General features: G+C 50.2%; 1 pseudogene across 1 annotated transcript; it reads right to left on the bottom strand.

The window, feature by feature from the left end:
- Positions 1–5,082: 5,082 nt before the first annotated feature.
- On the bottom strand, positions 5,083–6,014 carry LOC310918467 (olfactory receptor 14A16-like; annotated as a pseudogene). The gene has a single exon. The product of its transcript is annotated as an olfactory receptor 14A16-like (transcript).
- Between the last annotated feature and the right edge of the window lie 11,272 nt (positions 6,015–17,286).

Raw genomic sequence — 17,286 nt, 5'->3', positions numbered from 1 at the left:
AGCGGCCGCGCTGCCGAGCAGAGGAGCTCGGGCCGGGGAAGCCGCAGCGGAGGCGGCGGGAGCGGCCGCTCCGCCTGTGCCCTCGGCGGGGTCCGGGTGGGGCCGGGGCCGGGGCCGGGCTCGGAGCAGGCGGAGCCAAAGGGCGGCGATGCTGCCCCAGCCCCGGGCACTGATCCCCGCCCAGCAGCGCCACCGCCAGTACAGCCAGAGCCGGGCGGAGGCCAGACCGCGGCGGGACGCCTGGGGACGGGGACGGGGCAGCCCCACCCGGGGCCAGGGGCAGGCCCGGGGCATTGCCCGGTCCAGCAGGGGAGAGGGAGACTGGGAGAGGAGGGGAACACCAGGAGGAGACTGGGAGAGGGCGTGGGACTGCGGGAGAGGGAGAGGAAAGGCAGGAGAAACTCAATAAATCTCTGCTTTTGTCGCTGCTGCTGCTGCTGCTGCTGCTGCTGCTGCTGCTGCTGCTGCTGCTGCTGCTGCTGCTGCTGCTGCTGCTGCTGCTGCTGCTGCTGCCACTTGTGCAACTGCTGCAACTGAAGCCCCGGGGTTGTTTGTCCCCGTGTCCGTTTTTCCGTTGCCCACTCGGCCCAGCGCTGAGCCCCGCGCTCCTCGGGGTCAGCCCCTCAGCCTGTCCAAACACGGGAACTTTGCCCTGTTGAGCCAAGACCCAGAGTCTTGACTCCTGCACTGTGGCAGAGGAATCCCATTGGTTGCTGCTGTGCATTGTCCCTGCTGAGGGTCAGACATTATCAGAGCACATTTCCTGAATGCAGAATTTGTACCTGACCCAAGCACTGCACTTGTGTCTCCAACATTGCTTTCCAAGAAAAGCAGGGGAAGGCAAGCACGATGTAGCTCATGGTATCTCACAGGATTTAAAACTTGCCAAGTCATGGATCTTAGAGGTGAGATCAATTTGCAATTAATGGCGTGGAGAAGTGGTGCAAGATGGAAAAGGGGAGCATAAAAATAAAGAGAAGACTATAATGGATTGGTCTTTCCTATTTTAATTTTATTTCTTAAAAGCTGTTGCAGTTTTCCCACAATCTTCACAATCCTGTCTGCTCATTCCAAGAATCTTCCCTGAGAACAAGGTGCAGCTTCTATCACAAGATGTGCCACCAGTTGCATCTTCTCTTGGCTTTACACACCATAAGTGCAGCACAACTCTGCAGCAACATAGGACAAATGTTTGAGAACTTTACAGCTTGTTCTTTTTCCTTGTGGAGTGGGGAGTTCTGCCATTTTTAAAGTTTTCATTGTTACTGTTCTACCCTAAAAAACATGACAAGGTACCAAGACTTGTTAGAGAATACAAGCCTGGCTGAATGCAGAGAAAGAATCTCCAGAGGCTGCAGCCAGGAGTGGAGAGTTGTGTGATAATCATTCTAACATCCCCATGGATACCTGGAAAGTGATCTAGAACATGAAAATGGGCTGACAGAGGGAGTTTTGTTTCTGTGTTTAGTTTAGATGATTCTACATGTCATGCATTGGTCTAAATCAAGAGCACAATCAATTCATGAAAAGCACCAGAACAAGCTGAAAATCACCAAGTAGATGACTGAAAAATTTGAAAAGGAGAAATGCAGGGAATGACTTGGTGAACTTTGTCTGGAAGAAGGGTCATTTTTTCTAATCATTTCTCAGCCATTCCCTCTGCTGTTGTGTTTCTGAAAAAGACCATTTTCATCCCAAGATGCCTCATGGAAACAGAAGCCTGAGCTTGTGGAAGTGCCTGAAAGATGCCCTGTTCCTCTGCAGGGACACTCAGGCTGAAACAGGAGCCTGAGCCCTGTCTTGGGAAGGCTCCTGGGAGCTGGAATTGGTGGCGTGCTGGGAGAGGAGGAGCAGGGGGAGAAGGATGGGCACTGCTGTGTGGCAGGAGCAGGAGGTTTGGGCCGCAGGACATTCCGCCTGCGCCGCTGCCCCGCAATGGGCGGCCGTGCCCGGGGCTCTGGGCCTGGCCCCGGCCCCGCCTGCGCTGAGCTCCCGACACTGCGGGAGCTGCCCGGGCTGGGCTCAGGTTCCCGCTGGCCCTGGGCAGCAGGCTGGGCTCCAGCTGGGATCAGCAGCAGCTGCAAATACCTCTGCCCATCTCCACTTGCTGCTGCTGCTGCTCGGAGGAAGCAATGCAGCGAGTCGAGGAGTTCTGGTTTCTCTTTCTCCTGGTGGATTTTTTCATTTTATTTGACATTGCAGAGACAATTTCTGTGATGGCCTCTGCCAGTTGATTCTATTTCAGCAGCAGCAGCAGCAAGAAGGCTGTGTTTGAGTGCTGCAAATGTGGCCCGTGTGGCTTTAATTCTCCTCAACTTTGTGCTCAGGGACTTGTGAACATTTGGAGATCTGCTACTCATGATGCCAGAGTTTCCTATCATAAAAGCACCTCTGGGTGTCACTGATCAAAAATGGCAATTGCAGTTTTACTGATAAAGTTCAAATGGCCACCAGAAGAGGGGCAAGAGCAGCCATGATCTACAATTGCCAAGGCAAAGGCAGCAGCACCTCCTGCTGTCACCTCAGGGGGAGGAAAACAGTGCTGAAAACAGCGCTGGAAGCCGATCCTTTCTTTCTCTGCAGGCTGGGTCAGGGCAGCACAGGCGGGCCCTGAGCAATCAGGGCTGTTGGTGGGTGATTGTTCCTCTAGTGCCGAATTGAGGTGGACAAAGGCCTTGGAAGGCGAGGCAGGAGCAGGTGGGAAGGGGCCAGCGCTGCTGCTGCTCCTGCCCGGGAGCCCCGGCTGGGCCGGGCCGGCGCCCGCTGCGCTGCGGCTCCTGCTGCTGCCAGAGCCGGGCGGGACTCGGGGACAGGGAATGGACACGGGGGGACACCAAAGGCCTGCGGGGCTGCGGGGATGTTGGCGCTGGGGCCAGCGCCAGCACAGAGCTTCAGCCGCAATGAACCCAGAGGGAAAGGCTGGGGAAAGGCTCCATTGCAGCCTTTCTTTCCTCAGGGCTGGGAAGGGACCGAAATGAAAGGAGAACAAGCAGGGCCCGACCCCTCCTCCTTTGGGAGGAGCCCCATGCCTGGGGCTGTGAGGGGCTGTGAGGGGCCATGAGGGGCCAGGAGAGGTTCTGTGGGGCCATGAAGGGCTGTGAGGGGCCATGAGGAGCCTCACCCCTGGCAGGAGGGGGGTCCCACCATGTCCCCAGGGCAGGGCAGCCCTGAGGGGCCGCCAGTGCAGATGTGGCAGCAGAGCGGTCTTGGGGCACCTCCGGGAGGGGATGAGACCCTTCCCCAGCTCCAAACCGCACCAAACCCACCATTAACAGGATTCTCCATCTTTAGAATCCACAGGCTACTTGGAGTTGACTGTACAGTTTAACCTTGTTGGGAAAAGCAAGGGAATTTTCCCAGTGAGTGACATCCAGCCACTCTTAATGATGTCTAAGATTTAAAAGTCTTACCAATGAAAAGTAATACTAATGAATAATAAGAACAAGAACAAGAACTAAACCCCCAAATTCCAACACCCAGCACCACACCAAAATGACAAACCTTATTTTTTTTTTACTATCACAGGGTTCATGAAAACAAAATCCTTATAACTTTCTCCAGCTCACATCTTCCCCACCAGATAAATGAGGCCATTTGCAGTGTTTAATACAAGTTACAATTTAGGGCTGGAGGGAAGAATGGGGAGACACTGAGACACTACCGATTTCCATATCCTACCCAGCAGGCCAACTCCAAAGTGGAGAGAATAAAATGGAATGGGGACAGGGCCTGGTCAGATGTGCCTCTAAAGGAACATTCCTGAAGCCCTTGGAGGATGATCCTGCTCCCCAAGGGACGTTCCCATGGTGCCAACTCAGGAACTGCAATGGGGAGTGGGGCCAGAGAGGAAAGGGCAACCAGGGACGGGCTGTTTGCAGGGGAGGGAACAGGGGTGGGCAAGAGGAAGAAATTTGTACCAGGGAAAGGTAAAGAAAGCCAAGGCAAAGCAAAGGAAATGCTGAGGGCAGTTTGGGGGTGGCTGCCAGGCAGCCCTGGCTCTGAGCAACAACGTCTGCAGTGGCACAGGAAACTCAGAGCTGATGGGAACAAACTCTCTGTGTGACTTGAGAGGCCACGCCAAAGCTGAGTGGTTTCCCTGCTGTGGCCCAGCCCTTCCTGGCCCCAGGGGCTGATGGCATTTGTGCTCCCTCAGGTTCATCTCCCCACAGCAACAGCATGGGGGTGCTGAGGCCTGCTCTGGGCAGTGCAAACAGGGGCTCCTGAGGCAGTGCTGCCGTGTCTGTGCCTGCAAGGATGCGGCCCCTGTGTGAGCTGGGGGAGAGGCCAGGGCTGCCCAGGGGGGATGTTGTTGGCAGGTGCATGAGGACGCTCTGGGACGCTGCCCTGGGGTGTCCAGCGCAGTGGGGATGGATCAGCCCCTGCTCTGCTGCTCCTTCCCGTCTCCCCCAGGGCCCTTGCAGAGCCCCAGCCCTGCTGTTTGCCCCCAGCCTGCCCAGGGCCAGCCTGGGGCTGCTCCCGGGGCTTTTCTGTGCTGAGCATTGGCCTGGGCGTGTTCTGGAGAGAGCCTGGGCAAGGAGCCTGGAGCCCCCAGGCCCTGCCCTGAGGCGTCAGCGCTGCCCCAGCAGTGCCCATGGCCTGTCCCTGCTGCAGCCCCGGCACTGCCACCCCCAGCCCTGTGCCCGGCCCCGAGAGCCCTCAGGCCCTACAGCAACACCAGGGCCAGGAGGGCAGCGGGGCAGGGCCACGGCAGCAGCACTGGCAGCACCAAGGGCTGCTGCTCCTGGGCACAGCTGCTGTGCCAGCCCTGATCTGCCCCCAGCTCTGCACACAGACATTGCTGCTGCAGCTGCACAGAAGGGAACAAAAGGGGCATCTCTGCAGAAAACTTGGCTGAGAGATCCTTGAGTTCTTTTAAACCCACCAAGAGTGCAGCCCCTCATTGCCACAGTTTTGGCCACAGGGAAGGTGGGTAGATACTAAATGAGAAATGGCATAAACAACAACATTTCTTTATGAGTAAGATTAAAAATATAAAGTACTGGAAAAAACTCGCAACCAAACCAACAAGAAGTATCAAATTTTAGTTTTATTACAAGTGATTTGTAGGAATTGGTCGGCAGTTTAATGTTTCTGAAACCATCCAGTCATCAGTCTCCACACTGCAGCCTTGAGCTCCTGGTTCCTCAGGCTGTAGTTGAGGGGGTTCAGGGCTGGAGGCACCACCGAGTACAGAACTGACAGGGCCAGATCCAGGGATGGGGAGGAGTTGGAGAGGGGCTTCAGGTAGGCAAAAAATCCAGTTCTCACAAACAGGGAGACCACGGCCAGGTGAGGGAGGCAGGTGGAAAAGGCTTTGTGCCGTCCCTGCTCAGAGGGGATCCTCAGCACAGCCCTGAAGATCTGCACATAGGAGTAAACAATGAATGGAAAACAACCAAATACCAAACAGACACTAACACCAAGAAGCCAAAGTTCCCTGAGGTAGGATTTGGAGCAGGAGAGCTTGAGGATCTGGGGGATTTCACAGAAGAACTGGCCCAGGGCATTGCCATGACACAGGGGCAGGGAAAATGTATTGGCTGTGTGCAGGAGAGCATTGAGAAAGGCACTGGCCCAGGCAGCTGCTGCCATGTGGGCACAAGCTCTGCTGCCCAGGAGGGTCCCGTAGTGCAGGGGTTTGCAGATGGACACGTAGCGGTCGTAGCACATGATGGTCAGCAGGAAATATTCTGCTGCAATGAAAAAGACAAAAAAAATAGTTGGACTGCACAACCTGCATAGGAGATGGTGCTGGTGTCCCAGAGGGAATTGTGCATGGCTTTTGGGACAGTGGTGCAGATGGAGCCCAGGTCACTGAGGGCCAGGTGGAGCAGGAAGAAGAACATGGGGCTGTGCAGGTGGTGGCCACAGGCTGTGGCAGTGATGACGAGGCCGTTGGCCAGGAGGGCAGCCAGGGAGATGCCCAGGAAGAGGCAGAAGTGCAGGAGCTGCAGCTGCCTCGTGTCTGCCAATGCCAGCAGGAGGAAGTGGCTGATGGAGCTGCTGTTGGACATTTCTTCACTCTGCCCATGGAATCCTGTTGAAGGAGGACACAGTGACAAGTCAGGGGAGACTTTGCTGAGCAATGTCCAAGTGCTTTCTACCAGCCTTGCCCCTGCTGCTCTGTGCCACCCAATTCTCCTTTTCTCAGAGCCCTTCCTGCAGCCCCGTGCCTGGAGCTCTGCTGGGATCTGGCCCCGTGGCTGTGACGAGCAGGGGCTCTGCCCATGGGCACTGAGGGGTCAGCTCTGCTCTGCAGCAATGGGGTCATGGGGACAGGAACAGGGGCCAGTCCTGGGGTTGGACTTCATCAGCCCAAAGTGCTCCTGAGGCAGAGGAGCTTGGCAGCATCTCCTTTCCCAAGGCTGAGGAATGGTGATGGCCAAAGGCAGTTTGAGAGGGTTTCCTGCTGGGCCCAGGGAGATCAGAGAGAACTGTGCAGTGCAAGAGCATTGGCTGTAACTCAGTGAAGGGTGAGGGGAGATGCTCTGTTGCTCCATCTGTCCCCCAGCTGCCCTTTCTGAGATCAAGGGCAGTCACTGTGTTCCCCTGAAAATCAGCTTGACACAGCTGAGAGCAGACGGAGCCACAGCAGAGCAAACTGGCTCAGCATTTTTCAGTGTCAGCCTCAAATCTGTCCAAGGACACTCCTGTCACCAGTGTCTCCTGGAAGCAGCTCACAGCCTGGATGGCATCCTGAGGACACACCAAGGGTCCTGTCCATGGCACTGCTGGAGGAGAGTCAGCTCATTCCCAGCCTCCAGCCTGCCCTGCCCAGAGCTGCTCCCCAGGGCAGAGGGAGCTGGGACACCCCATTTGTGGTGTCTTGGCATGGGGATCTGTAAAAAAAAATAATCACAGTATAATTTGGTTTGGAGAGGACTTTCAATATCCCAGCACAGCTTGGTGGCACTTTCCCCCCACTGCCTGCCCAGGGCTCTGCTGCCTGGAGCTGTCCCTGCCTGCAGCTGCTTCCCTGTGCCCAGGGCTGGGCCCTGCCAGTGCTGCCAGAGCCCAGCCCAGCCCTGGGGGCTCAGCTCTGCCCTGCAGAGCCCTCCCAGCTCAGGCACTGCCCAGGGGCAGCTCTGGCTCTGCAGGCTCTGATGGCAACATCAGAGCAACCCTGAGGAGGCTGGAAAAGTGAATCTGGTGCTGCCTGCAAGGGACCCTGTGCTGATTTCTCTCACTGCCTGGTTTAGTAAAGTCTGAGTTTTGGTGTGGGTGTTTTTTTTTGTTTTTTTTTTTTTTTTTTTTCTTTTTCTTTTTCGGGAATATTAATATCTCTGTGCAATTTCCCATCCAGGCAATACAGAGTAGTAGATTAATAAAGCAGGATTTTTTATTTTTTTTTTATGTAGCCATGGCCTCGCTGTGCTCCCTGGATAATCTACTTGGAAATGTTCTGGAGTTAAATGTCATGCTGGGAGCACTCCTGAACAATTCAGTATCCTCACCACACAAGGAGAACACTTCCAAGCCTTACCAGCTGTCTCCTTTCACCCACATCTTGTCCCCTAGTGCTGGGAGCAGCTCCCAGGGCTGGCTGAGAGCTGTCCCTGGCAGGCAGCAGAGTCCCTGCCTCAGCACAGCGCCCTGGGCTGCAGGACCCTGCTCTGCAGGACAGCCCTGGGCACCCCTGGCTGCTCTACACAGGAGAGAAGCAGAGAATGTACTCACAGAGTCTGTAGGCATTGGCATGTTCCAGCTTTAGGAGAGGACTGCAGGAGCTGCAGCTGCGTTGTCCTGCAGCCAGAGGTTCCTGTGCCAAGGGCTGGGAGTGATTCTCCCCCAGGCACTTGTCAGCCCCTTCCCAGCCCTGAGTGATTGAAGCTCTCTGTGCCTGTGTGCTGTGCCCGGGGTGGCTGCAGGCAGTGCCCCAGCCCTGCTGGGCTGGGAGAAGAGCTGCTCATCAAGAGAAATCTGTATTTGAAGCTTTTCTTGGTTGCCAGGAGCTGCCTCTGTGCCAGGAGCCCAGCCCAGCTCAGCAGCATAGACACAGCACGAGGACTTTAATGACCCTCTTTGGGGCTTGGTGCTGAGGCCCTGAACATCAGGGGGAGATGATGAAACCTCTCAAAAACTCCAAGTCAGAATCCAACTCCAAAGTTTCTGGAAGTTTTAATGGGTCCCACAAAGGGACAGGACAGAGGAATCATCCCCAGGTCCCAGGCCAAGCAGAGAACTGCAGGCAGTGATGACAGGTTTTTCAAAGGACTTTGCGTTTTGCTTTTGCCTTGGAATCTCTGAGAGGTTTGTGCAATCCAATTATCTGCTGTAATTAGTCCCTTGAGAGGCTTTGTCAGTAATGACATTCAGTGGGGCTCGTTAATGCTTCAAGATACTTTAGTTATTTTAAGGTACTTGGAGTTTCCCTTTTAAAAGTGACTCTATGAGAGGTTTGTGCAATCATGGCCCCAATTATCTACTTTAACAAGTCCCTTGGGATTCTGAGTCAGTAACAACACTCAGTGGGGCTCATTAGCACTTCACAGTACTCAAAGTTTATTAAGGAACTACTTTTTGACGCTGAGTCTGAGTGCTGTGTGTGATAATTGGCCTCCAATTATCTGCTTTAATGAGTCCCTTGGGAGCTTTGCATTGACACTGAGTGGGGCTCATTCATGCTTTGAGATACTCAAGGTATTTAAGGTATTTTGGATTTTCCTCTCCACACTGAGTGTCTGAGAGGTTTTTGTGCAATCCTGGCTTCCAATTCTCTCCTCCAAAGACTCCAGGAGGAGCCTGTGTTGGGGATGGACCTCAGTGGGACCCATTAATACTTTGAGACATTTTGGGTGTTTCTTCTGGCTTTGACTCCTGGAAAGGTTTGTGCAATCTCCTCTCAGGCCCTGAGGTTCCAGCGCTCAGCACCAAATGCACCACGGGGCTCATTAGGATCAAGCAAGTCCTGCAAACCATGGCTGTGCCTTGATTTCCCCCTGGTCTGGTGCAGTTCTTTAGGAAGGTTTCCTCCTGCAGTTATGGAGAAAAGTTTCCAAGACCTTCTAAGAAATACACATTTCTATTTGAAATGAGGTATTTTATTACTGTTCTCTTTAGAGAAGAGGTGACTGAAACATTCAGTAACTGATATTGACCCAGGGACTCTCCTAAGGAGGTCTGGCCTGCTCAGAGAAGCTGCGCCTTGAGCTCTGACCCAGTGTGAACAACATTGCTCCACATTCCCCAGTCCCATCCTGTCTCTCCTCACTCACCTGGGACCTGCTTTGCTTGCAGAAATGGCTGCATTCAGGCAGAGAGGGATTTTCGTCCTTTTTTAGAAATCTAAAACTCCTAAGTTTCAGACACACTCCTCAAGTGTGTGCCAAGCCCAAGGTGCCACCAAGGAGGTTCCCCTTCCCCAAGGCAGAACCATGCAAGGAATGTTTTAGACACACAGGAAGTTCTGCAATAAACACAAATCCAGAGTTGGCTGAAGGCAGAATTAGACCAACTCCTGAAGGACAGACCAGCTTTGAACTCCTTGCAGCTCCAAGCTGCAGGTGGGTTGTTGGGAGGTGTGTGAGTGAGCCCAGAGTGAGGGCAAGGGAAATGCAGAGAGGCCTGGAAGTGCTTGTGTGCAGACAGGCAGTGGGGAAGGGCAGTGCAGGGCTGGCCTGGGCCAGGAGTGAGGGTGGATCATCATGCCAAGCTGGCCTGGGCCATGGCAAGGCCCTGTTCACTTTGAAATTGCTTCCTAGAGTACCATATTTAATTATTTGTTATAGATTCTATATTGTAGAGAAAATAAATCTTTTTTTTTTTTAATCTGTTGTCTGAATAAATCTTTCTGTCTAGTCCTGATCAGAATCAATCATAGCTGTATTTATAGAAATATACCTGATATTGCATCATCAACCCTGTGGGACAAATTGCATTTTCGTTCAATTCCACCTGTCTAATCCTTCACACATAAACCTTTGACAAAGTCTGGGGTTAGGATTGGATCCAGCCAATCTCAGTCTCCTCTTTTAGATGGAATTTTAAAAGTTTAGAAATCCTGGAGGGGCTTGAGGATCCATGGTGGTTGTTGGATGCCATTTCTCCACCTCAGGACTCATCAGGAGTTTCTCCAATGCAGAAATGAAGCTTTTGCCTGAAGCTCCCACTGTGCCCATGACAGGAAGCCCTGGGAGTGTCTGGGACATCCCGGCTCTTTGGCAGCCTGGGCACTCCTGGGGTGTCACCGTGGAGCCCCCGTGAGTGCCTGTGACAGATGGGTGCCTTTGCAGCCCAAGGTGCCCTGGGATGTGCCCATGGCATGGCTGAGACTGCCTCTGCCCACAGGGCTCTTGAGCATCCCAGCTCAGGCCTGGGGCCAGACTCCCTTGCCATGGCAACCATTTGCAGTCCCATGGCCAGGGCCAGGGGATGCCAGAAGGGATCCCAGAATGGGCTGAGTTGGGAGGGAGCCATCAGGATCCTGGAGTGCAACTGCTGGCCCTGCACAGGACAGCCCAACAATCCCAGCCTGGGCCTGGCAGCGCTGTCCAAAGGCTGCTGGAGCTCAGAGAGCCCTGGAGCTGTGAGCCTTCCCTGGGAGCCTGTTGAGTGGCCCAGCAGCCTCTGGGGGAAAAACCTTTTCCTCAGATCCAACCCAAAGCTGCCCCGAGTCAGCTCCAGTCGTTCCCTGCAGTCCTGTCCCTGGGCCCCAGAGGGAAGAGGTTCCCACAGCCCCCAGCCAGGGACCCGCTCCCAAGGGTGTTGCCAGGGCAGCCAGGGCTGGCACCAGATGTGATGCTCGGTTTCCCTGGGCCAGGATTTAGGAATGGGATTCCCCAATTTCCTGCTCCCGCTGAAACCGTGCCACCCCTGGCTGCCCTCCAGCCTCCCACTGAAAGTACAAAAGGCAAAGACCCCAGGCTGGGATAAGAGGAATTTACTTGCAACAACAACAAGATAAGGAACAAACAGGAATAGAAACAATAGTGATAACAGAAGGCATAAGGCAAACTATACACAGGGAAAACTACAAAAACACCTATTGGCTCTTCCCAGCTACGCGTTTTCTCCTGCCTTGAAAGGACACCCTTCTCCTTGGGGGAGAGAGAGGGAGTCCCTTTCCTGGCTGTGGCAATGACCTCATATGGGATCAAACAGAGTGAAGGGGCCATGGCCAGACCCTGACATTCTTCAGTCTCACCTCTCAACATTGCCAGGGGCAGGGAAAGGGACAGGTGTCTTCCCAATGTGGCTCACAGTGAATGTGGGTCACCAGGGTTCTGCCCAATGTGGGTCAATTATTGGAGGATGAGGTTGGATGTTCACTCCTCCTCTTCCCACAGTCGGGGAACTCTCAGGGCTTCCCTTACCGGTGCCTCCATTGGTGTCTTGTCAAGTTGCAGCTCTGGGTGAAGCTCCTCCCACACTGGGGACACTCGTGGGGCCTCTCCCCAGTGTGGATGCGCCGGTGCCTGATGAGGGTGGAGTTGTCCTTGAAGCCCTTCCTGCAGTCGGGGCAGTGGAAGGGCCTCTCCTCTGTGTGAATGTGCTGGTGTGAGAGGAGATTGGACCGGCTCTGAAACCTCTTCCCACACTGGGGACACTCATAGGGCCTCTCCCCAGTGTGGATGTTCTTGTGTCTGATCAGGTGGTCTCTCCGGCTGAAGCTTTTCCCACACTCCAAGCACTTGTGGGGCTTCTCCCCATCATGAAGCTGCTCATGGACCAGCTTAGAGCCCTGGCTGAAGCTCTGTCCACCTTCCCGGCTCAGGGAGGGGCTTTCCTCCTCAGAGCCCCCTGGGATGTGTTTGGAGCCCCTCCTCCTGCAGGATCTCTGGGACTTTTCCTCCATGTTGGATTCTTGCACTGTGGAGCCACTCAAAACAGCCTCTTCCACAAGGTTTGGCTGTGGGGGTTTGTCCTTCCTGGTCTCCATCCTCAGTTTCTTGTCTGGGGGAGGAAGGACAAGGAGAGGATGGGATTTGCCTCTGTGCCAGAGGGAAGTGGAAGGAGATCCCCCCAGTCCATCCCCAGCAGGACAGTGTTGGCATTGGGGTTGTCCTGCAGCCGAGGGCCGTGCTGGGCTGGGAGATGGAGCAGGAGAGAGGGGGAAATAGGCACTGGCTTCCTCCTCACCTGCCTGGATGTCCCAGGGCATCTTCTTCTTCCTCGCAGCCTAAACTAAAAAACTAAAAGTTAAACTAAAAATGCAGTAGTAAAAAAAATCCAAAACAACAGACAGAGTCAGAATACAACCTGACACCCAGTTAATCAGGGTGTTTGTGGCTGCAGTCCTCCTTGATTAACTGATGGGGCTTTCTTGAAGCAATGACCTTGTAGAAGGGTGTAGTTTTCCTCTGATGGTCCAGTGGTGGTGCAGATGGGTCTGGTGCTCCTCTGGGAATCCAGTAGAAACAGGCTGCTTCTGGTGTGCTGAATCTCAGATTATATCATGGTAGGAATGCTTGGCTCCTCCCTGTGGGTGGAACATCTCCCAGTGGGATGATTTACTTTTATCAGTCATGCAGTGAGCATCAATGGCCCATTAGCAGAAGATAAGCCCCTGGAGGGAGGATGTCTTGTGGAAGAGATAAAGAACGCTTCCCCACCTGGTTTTACAGCTGGGCCATTAATTGCCCTGGGGACAAGGAAACAAGACTAAGGCAGCAGAATGGATCCACAAGAAAGCCAAACCCAGCAGCTCTCCTGAAAATCAGCTTGGGCCAGGCTCGGGCAGGGGAGGCCACAGCCCACAGGCTCATCTGCTCAGGCCACCTTTGCACACACTGCCCACAGCCAGGAAGGGAGCAGGAGAGTCCTGGGGCTCTGCTGTCACCTCTGGGCACAGGCAGGGGACACCCATCCTCCCTCACACAAACTGGCTCAGCTGTAAAATCCCCAGCCCGGGAAGGCCACATCCACGGCACATTCCCCTCAGGGGCAGCTGAGCAGGTGCCATCAATCCATCCAGGAGCCCCAAAGCGCTGCCCACACTCATTGCTGAGGCCTTGCAGCAGAGCGCTGCTCGTCAGGCAAAGGGCTGACACAGATCCAGACTCTGCTGCAGGAGACTCTGTCAAACTTGTCCCCCAGGGCATTCCATTGAACTCTTTATTTTTGGGACCCTCACCACTGTAAAGATTCGAAGAAGCAGATATACTGTACTCTGTCAGGATCTGTGTAGTGGTCATATTTTTTTGCTTAATCTTTCTCTGTCTCTATTCTTCCACTTTTTTTTCCCTCTTTTTCTCTCTCTCTCTCTTTCTTACCGTTTCTGTTAAATAAAATCCATACTATTAACTTAGGCATATGGTCTGATTTGCAGCTTAATTCTGGTAGAGTCGTCTCTGTAACGGTTTTCATAAATGGATCGTAACTGCCAGTAAAATTATTTTACCCTATTCTGTATCACAGCGTAACTTCCTCGAGCAGACAGTCCTTACCAGCTTGCAATGTGAAAAACTGATTTATAGCTACCATAGAAACCAAACTCTTTGTATAATAATATATGCTTAGGGGAATATAACCTTTGCTTGGGTGCAGCAAGCAGTAATTCAAAGTAGCACTGTCTGAATATGTGCTGATGTGAAAGAAGGAATTTGATGGATACAGTCTCCCTCAAAGGTATACATTGCCTTCTGCTTCCCTTCTAGGAGCCAGTGGCACTGAAACACTCCTTGCTGCCGTGGCCAGATTACCATCTCATCTCTGTGAAAAATTCAGGGTGCAGATTTCCATCTTTTTAAAAGGCAAAACAGAAGGACAAACAAGCCCAAGGGACACTATTGCTGTTTTAGGCTTTTCAGAGCAATTGTTGTCACTGGCTTTTGTTTGAATGAGGTTATATTTCTAAGCTTAGCAGTAGGCATGGTGATTATTTTTCCTGCCACTGAATTGTCTCAGAGCAAGGTGGATATATGCAGACTCCTTTAACACATAGGAGTACAGACTACTCTGAATAAGGCACCGTATTTTATCAAGTCCTGCTGTACTAATATTGTTCTTAGCTGTAAATAAGAACTGGACAGTTCCTACCCACTTCCATTAAGTGACATTCCTCAGGGTTAATTATTGTCCATCTATTCTGGTCCCTCAATACAAAGGATTTTTATTTTGAGGCTCTTTTAAGTCTTCTCACTACAAGAGGATGCTAAAAAAAATTCAAGTAGCCAATTTCCGGCAATTTAATTTCCAGCAATTTTGAAGGAAAAAACCCTCAGGTAAAGTTCTAGCTAAAATCTTATTACAAAAATATTTCTATTAAAATTTAACTTTTTATATATAGTATCTTTATCTTAACTGTCTGACAAAGCATCCAGATGTCCCTATGATGGGCACGTCTCCTATCACTCACAAAATTTCCTTCAACTCCACTTCCTCTTTCACCTGATGATTTTTGCGGCACCAGTCTGAATCTCCTCCTTACATGCAAAAAAAACCCTCCCCAAAAAAAACCCCAAAAACCCCTAAGAAACCAAACTCAGCATTTATATCCTGGAATTTTAAAATTCTCATTTCTAATCAGCAGAACAAAGATTTATGCAGGGCACATTGGCAAACTAAATATGAGAAGTGTACTAATGCCATTACTAATGGTACTACTACTAAAATAGTGCCCCATGTTTGGATCTGCCTTGTAGAAAGAGGATTGTATGCTTTCCAAAGACTTGCAAGTAAAATTAGTAGTCTTGATAACAGTACTTATAAAATAAACTACTTGGAGAAATTTGATTGTTCACTGTTTGAAGCACTAAAAAAGTTAGTTTTAGTTTCTAAATATTTTTATCTAATAAGTCAAAATAGGAATAATATAAAAATAAGTAAAAAACCCCACATCTTTTTATGGTGAATATCAGAACAGCAATGTTTTTTGTTCTAAAATTTAAGTAGAATGCTTATAATAGGCATCTTGATAAACAGATTTTCTTGCTACAGAAGGAGCTGGGGAAAGTTTCTTGTAACAGGTAAAAAAATAAGAATAAAAATAACTCACAGGATCATAGAATAGCTGAGGTTGGAAGGGACATCTGGAGGGCATCTTGTCCAGTCCCTCAGCTCAAGCAGGATTTTCTGGAGCTGTTTTCCCAGGATTCTGTCCAGGTGGTTTCTGAACATCTCCAGGGAAGAAGACTCCACAGACTGGGTAACTTGTGCCAGAGCTCAGTCACCCTCACAGCTAAGAAGTCTTGCTCTGACATTAGTTGCAAACCATATTTTTCACAGAACTCCAGTTTTCCAATGCTTTTATAAGACCTCAGATTTGTAGTCTACACAGGCTTCACACTGACCTGGGGTTCCCTTGGGCAAGAAAAAATACATCAAAAATCTATATTTTTTGTAGTTGAGAAGTAATTAATATTTTAATCTTAAAAGTTTTTAGTTTTATTTCGATTCTATGCTAATAAGAGTTACTACTTACTATTTTAAATAGTTCCAAATTTAAGACATGCATACATTTTCGTGAAAGGCCTTCATTATTCATTATGCTGCAAAAAGCAAGTTTGTAAAGAAGATATGCACTGTACGATAGCAGGGATTTGAAACTACCTGGACATTACTGGATATTTAATTGTATCCTTTAAAATTTTTAGTTAGTTGTTTTGAAGAAGCATAAATCAGAGCAGTAAAAGCTTCATCAGTTTTGAGCTGTAAGAGCTCACTATTCTTCAGCAGTCATAAATTCTGAACAGTTACTTCATTTGTTCCATATTTCTGGTCATAGCCAAGCATTAGTACAGAGACTTGTACTTTATTCATAAATAACCAGAAAACCAGTAAATCACTCACAAACAGAACACAAAACTTGACCTGTCCTTACTGACAGGGTTGAAAACTATGTCCCTCCGTGTTGATAACTCTGATCCAAACATTTGAGTTTCAACATAATCAGTTAGGACATAAGATGTCACTCCTATTAACATTAATAAAGATTGAGGATTTTTAAAGAGATACTCAGCAGAATGCATCATGCATGATCCCAGAGCTTTTCCTGAAAAATAAGTAAATTTTAAATAAGGGTAGAGCATAAATATCTCTTATCAAAATTGATATGATGGGATTTATTAGCATCTCATGGCAAAAAAATAAAGTAGGAACTCTAAATGTTTATAAGCCTACACTGGCTGGAACTTCTCCATGAAGAGTGGGTGTCAGCTGTTTAAAAAGAGACAAATTGGGAAGGTTCTGTTCTGCCCTTGATGTGCACACAGACTTTAACTTCAATTAGTGTCATTAATCATGAGGAGAAGGAGCTCCCAGGCCTACCATAATTCGGTGTTGGTGTCCTATCAGGTCCCCCCTGCACTGAGAAAAAACACACCCCGCCACTGACAGTGACGTATGGCCTGGCTCTGAGCTCCGTCAGACACCATATGCTTCAGCTGAGAGATGGCTGACAACCATGACAGGACATCAATTATTGTCATCCAGCCACGTACTGGAACACACACGGGCTCATCCCAGCTTCCTTGTCATAGCACCACCAGAACTCGTTAAGTGTTCTGTATTTAAAGCCCTCGCTTTTCTCTAGAAAACACCATTAATCTAATTGTGGCTGATGCAAAGGCTTGGGCTAGGCAAGGATGGCTGCAAGGGCTCTGTGTTTGCGGCTGACACCACCACAACCAGCAGTTTAGAAGACACCCCTCAGAAAGCTGCTTCTGCAACTCACCCCTAGTAGAATCCAAATGGAAATTTAAAAATACAGCTTGACTTTAGAACTCCTTCTATAAATAAATGTGAGAAACAGATATGTAAAAATCCTTTTGGTTTCTTGGGTGAGGCTGAGTTCTAAATCTATGTGAAAAGTCCAGCTGTGGCTTGGGCAGGAATTTGGAGCCCAGCTTATACAGAACACCAACCACATCTCAAACTGACTGGGGCTACAATGTGGAAATGGGAGCTCCATTTTTGCTCCCTTCTCTGATAGTAACACTAAAAATATGTAAACCCTACTCCCAAACTCTTTTTCTCATACAAGAAAATGGGTGCTCAAAGGCTTTTACTCTGAGTACTTGATTATTACTTGCCTTTCTGGAATACAATTTCTATCATTATTCAAGGATCCAATGTAGAATTAGAAAGAAAATTGCACCACAACTCAATTCCTTTTGTTCACTGATGTGATTTCTCTGACATTAAATCCCAGTGAGCATGGAAACTGGAAGTGGTATAAAGACAAAAAGCCCCAACATTGTTAGAATGCATTAAAAAAAAACCAAACCAAACCAAACCAAAACAAAACAAAACAAAAAAAACAACAACTTCTTAACTAAAATAGTTTTATAGATTGGAAAAATGAACCTTAGAAAATCACATGATAAAAAGTATTTATGAATTTCCTCT

This window comes from Zosterops lateralis, assembly GCF_965231275.1.
Source record: "Zosterops lateralis genome assembly, chromosome: 23".
Classification (NCBI taxonomy): Eukaryota; Metazoa; Chordata; class Aves; order Passeriformes; family Zosteropidae; genus Zosterops; species Zosterops lateralis.
Note: the sequence above shows the minus strand (reverse complement) of the source record. Positions and strands in the feature narration are given on the sequence as shown.